The following is a 4,942-nucleotide window of genomic DNA, read 5'->3' on the forward strand; positions in this document are numbered from 1 at the left end:
CAGACTGAAGAAGTCTCTTGGAGGAGAGACGAAACGTTTCATTAAAGAAGAACCCATCCAGAAGACCTATACTATTTTTTCTTTTCGACACATTTATATTTCCCTGTTCAGCCTACAGTATTTTTACAGTCTTTATTTTACAGTTAAAATATGTTTATCAAATAAAGTCTAATGTTACAACTAATCCTGGATCCCTTTAACAGGCGTATTGTAACTAAGGGGGCGTGGCTTTTGCAAAAAAACAATTGTTTTAGAGTTCTTCAGATTTAGATCTATGTTTTGATGATATAACATAATGTTTAGATTTATTACCAGTGTTTACTGCTCCTAAATGTGGACCAATCTTCATTTGGACATTAAACAACCCGTTAACCTAATTCATGTTTTTAGACAGTGAGGGGGGAGATACCTGGAGAAAACCCACAGCTGCACATTAAGCACTCCACTCAGAAAGGCTGCAGGCAGGAAGTGAAGCTGAAACCTTCTCACCAGTTCTGAGCAGCTGCAGCACCAGCAGCCATCACCTGCTGCAGCACCGGAGTCCCGCCGTGGATTCTTCCAAAACTATTAATCCTAATCTGTGCTTCAGAGAAAACATCCAATCCAAACTGCATCTAACAGGATTAATGAGGAGAAGAAAAGCTGCAAACAGGAAGAGAGAAACTTTCTACGAAGCTTCAGCTGGCTGCAGCAGGAACACCAAGCCACAAACAGCCCATCATGTCTGCAGAGAGCTGTGTCATGTTGATGAGGAGGCTGCAGTGATGGCTGCCACAGCTTGTAACATGCATCAGATTAATCAGCCTGCAGCTCTGATCTGCTCTTACACCTCGTTTTATTCCACAAACAGCAGCAAACACCTCCCAGCATCACTGCCATGACAGACAGAGCAAACAGGAAGCTCTGCCTCCCCGCTGGGTTTCCACAAGGTCACTTTGACGCACGACGCAGGATCTCCTGCTCCAGGAGCACATTTTAAACTGACTCCTTACAGTAACATCAGAGGAGGACTTCTGATGGCTGTGGCTCACAGGAAACTGCAGCTGAGCTGAAACTGAGAAAACACGGAGCAGCAGCAGCAAGGACAAAACGAGACGTTTTTTCATCTGAAGCTGTTTGTTCGAGCAGAACACCGCGTCTCCTCCATCCTCCCTCCTGTGCTCCTCTGCGCACGGATGGAGGATGATGGTGGTGGTGGTGATGATGATGATGATGATGATGATGATGATGATGATGATGATGATGATGATGATGATGATGTTTGTTCTCAGCGCAAAGGAAGAAGAACAGACCACAGGGCGCATTTTGCATCGAAACGCAGCCAAAAAATATCTGCAGTTTTCTGACTTTTCAAACCAAATATTTTCTCAGGTTTGTCCCTGAACCCGTCCGAACCCGTCCCGGACCCGGTTTAGGGGTCATCGAGTAGCGCAGGTCCAGTGGTCTTTATTAAGGGTCCATTTTGGTCCCAGAAATCTTCCTGACGTCTCCTGCGCGTCTTTAACGTTTCCAAAAGACGGATGTTTCAGACTCTGCTCATAAAACTGGTCCAAACTGTAAAAGCGTGAATAAAGAAAGGCTGATGAGGTTCTTACCTTTGCTGCTGAGAAGGTCAGTTCATGTTCGGGAGGCTTGTTTCAGCTGCAGGGAGTCACCCGGTTCCTGCGCTCCTCTCAGGAACACTGACGTAGCAGGGAGACGCGCTGTCTCCTCCCCCTTCACTTTACTACAGCATCCTTCCTGCGTGGAGAGACCACCCCTCCCCTCCCCTCCTCCACTCCTCCATCCCTCAATCACTCCTCCATCCCTCCTCCATCCCTCCATCACTCCTCCATCACTCCTCCATCCCTCCATCCCGCGCCTTAGAAACAAGAGATGTTTTTAATTCTCCATCCTGATTCAAGCTGATTAACTGAAACTCAAGTCTCGATCAGCTCCAGGATCCTCCGCGCGCACGTGTTCCGGCTCGTGCCTGTAATTGGCTCCATTAGAGTTCACGAGGATGCCCCTGGTGGGAAAAAGAATGCAAGCCTTTTCATTTTGTACAGATGTGATGCAAATAAACTGACCTCTGCTCATGATCACACATATACACATATGTGAAATAAATCCAAACAGAACGATTTGCAAAGCTCACACACAGAAACAGTTCCTCTTCTTTCACACACCTGGGTTGAGTTACTGAGTGATTGACAGGCTTCTGCAGAACTTGAAGACCCGCTGAGCAGCAGGGGAACTGTGGAGGACATGGATATAAAAAGACCTGTGGGAAAATTTATTTATTGAAATAATTAAATATAATCATTTAAGAGACACAAATGCATGTACAAGTAAAATAAAAACGATTATACATTTTTTAAAACAGTAAAATAGAAATTATTTGCTAAAATATATAATTTTCGGAACCAAACTGGAAAAATAAATATGGAGGTCAGTTAAATGATCAAACATGAGGTAAAGTTCTCCTCTTTTAATTTAATTTGTGCGTTTTAAGTGTATTTATTTATTTGTTTATTTATTGGTCCATCTATATATTTCTGCTTTTATTTCTAAATATTCGGTCCAACATCTCAAACATGCATTGAAGCGGGGCTGGAGGATCAGGATTGGGCTTCACTGGTTTAAACATTTAATAAATTTACAAAATAGGATTTTTAAAATATGAAATTGTACTTATTTACAGCTTTGGAGCTTAAGTTTTCTGAGGAACCTGCTTATTGTGACGAGCAGAACTCAGGAACTGAGAACGGATATTTGTCGCCACCTGGTGGTCAAATCTGGAAGAGCCGTTCAATCAGCTTATATTATTATTATCATTTTATATTTTTGTGAAGCATTGTGTGGTACTTTTATCTAATAAGTATTTTATATTCTGTGTGTTTTACTGTTTTTGTGTATATTTGTGTTAATTGTTACATGTTACCTGCTCAGGGATGCTTCATCTCTCCCACCTGGATTTATTTCTGTTTATTAAAGTGATTGTCTTTTTTAATAAAAATAAAATAAAATAAAAACACGTGAGGATTTTTTAAAAAGCTGAACGTCAGTTTGGTTCCTGCTCAGGAGGAGGAGGAGGAGGAGGAGCAGCAGCTCAGAATGAACACAGCTTTGTTTACCTCAGATGCCTGCAGATGATGAAGCTGATGGTGAAGATGAAGGAGTGAAAACGGTTCGTTGCGGTTCTGATTCGGTTTCTGTTCCTCTGTGGAGGTGAAGGAGGAGGAGGTGCAGGGGGGTTGTCCTCATCTTAAAGCGCCTCCGCGTGCTCGGCTCCAACATGCTGCTCGGCAGGAAGGTTCTGGGTTCTGGGTCCTGCTCGGTACCATGAGAGGAGCCGGCGGCGGCATGATGGACCTGGTCTGGAGGATCCTCGCGGCGCTCAGCTTCGACTGCTTCAAAGACTCCTCTTCATCAAGGTGAGCTCATCATCATCATCATCAACCTGCTGTTTATTTACTAGGAAGCACGGCCTGCTGAGCCGAACCGAACCGAACCTTCCAGGGACAGATTCCCACGTGATGATGTCTAATTGTGTAACTGTGCAGCAGAGACACACTGTGATTTATTTTAGCTCCAAATCCACACAAACTGATCAGGATCAACGACAGTCCTGGTCCTGGTCCTGGTCCTGGTCCTGGTTCTGGTTCTGAGAAATGCCAGCGTTTTTCTTAATTACTTCCTGTTGTTATGATAAAAAGTTCTGAGTGCAGGGTTTAATTAGACCAGGAACGCTCACGTGCACTCTGTGACCCAGAATCCTGCTGCTCTGACTCACCTGAGCAGGTGAGGCTTTCAGGTCCGACCTGTTGCTTGTAGAAAACCCGGATGTGTGCAGCTTTGTGTCCTGGTCCTGGTCCTGGTTCTGATGATTGGGCAGGAAGGACTCAGCTGGTCCTCAGCAGACCTGTGGGGTCCAAATATTCTGTCACCTGGGCCAAAACAATGTCCTTTTACCTGCTCAACAATAAACTAAACGTTGAATCGTTTAATTAAACAAAGTCAGATTTATTACTGGACCTGTTTGTTTAAATGGATCCAGATCCAGGAGTTTAAAGGTTCTGCAGGCGTCCCTTATTGAAATAAATCAGGTAATTGTTTAGGGATCAATTGGAGGCAATTTAGTCAATTCTGATCAATAAAATCAGGATTTATGTCACTGTTTTGTTGAAAATACTTCCTGTATTCAGACAAATTTGAATTAATTAAAATCAGATTGGATCAAAATCAGCTTTTCAGTAGAAGTCACTGGATAAAAGTGTAAAAAGTTAAGAGCTGGTAAATTAAGACAAATAGTGTTTTGTCAGTATTTGTTTTTGGAAGAAGATTTTACTTTGTGATAAATTGACCCTAATAATAAATAGAAAGTCTCCATCTACATCAAACAGCTGTGCCGGGGGTCAAATAACTAAAATTAGTACAGTTCTTGAACTGAAGTCAGGGGCCACACAAACTCAGTTCAGGGGCCACAAATGGCCCCCGGGCCACACTTTGGACACCCCCGTTTTACAACTTTAAAGTTCCTCATTTAAACATTTCAGATGTTTACTTATATTGTGTGTAAACAGATTATGATTTGATTATTTCAGATTTTACACAGTGTCCAAACTTCAGGTTAATTATTGTTTTATTTAGTGTTTGAAGTTTTCTTACTGTCAAAGGTTTAATTCAAAGACCGAAGTTCTGTTTATAATAGTGAATAAAATCATTATTTATGAGTTCAGGGTTGGTGTCGGCAGGTTTTAGGTGTCCTGGGTCAACACAGCTGGATTATCTGCAGACACTGACCAGATCAGTCATGTGTTGGACCAGAGCAGAGACACATCTAAGACCTGCAGACCAGAGCAGGGACACTAAGACCTGCAGACCAGAGCAGGGACACTAAGACCTGCAGACCAGAGCAGGGACACTAAGACCTGCAGACCAGAGCAGGGACACTAAGACC

General features: G+C 43.0%; 1 pseudogene; it reads right to left on the reverse strand.

Annotated features, from left to right (window-relative positions):
- LOC106536249 (synaptic vesicle glycoprotein 2A pseudogene) overlaps positions 1-1,761 on the reverse strand; it is a 9,546-nt pseudogene extending 7,785 nt beyond the window's left edge.
- Positions 1,762-4,942: the final 3,181 nt, after the last annotated feature.

This window comes from Austrofundulus limnaeus, unplaced genomic scaffold, assembly GCF_001266775.1.
Source record: "Austrofundulus limnaeus strain Quisiro unplaced genomic scaffold, Austrofundulus_limnaeus-1.0 Scaffold1744, whole genome shotgun sequence".
NCBI lineage: Eukaryota > Metazoa > Chordata > Actinopteri > Cyprinodontiformes > Rivulidae > Austrofundulus > Austrofundulus limnaeus.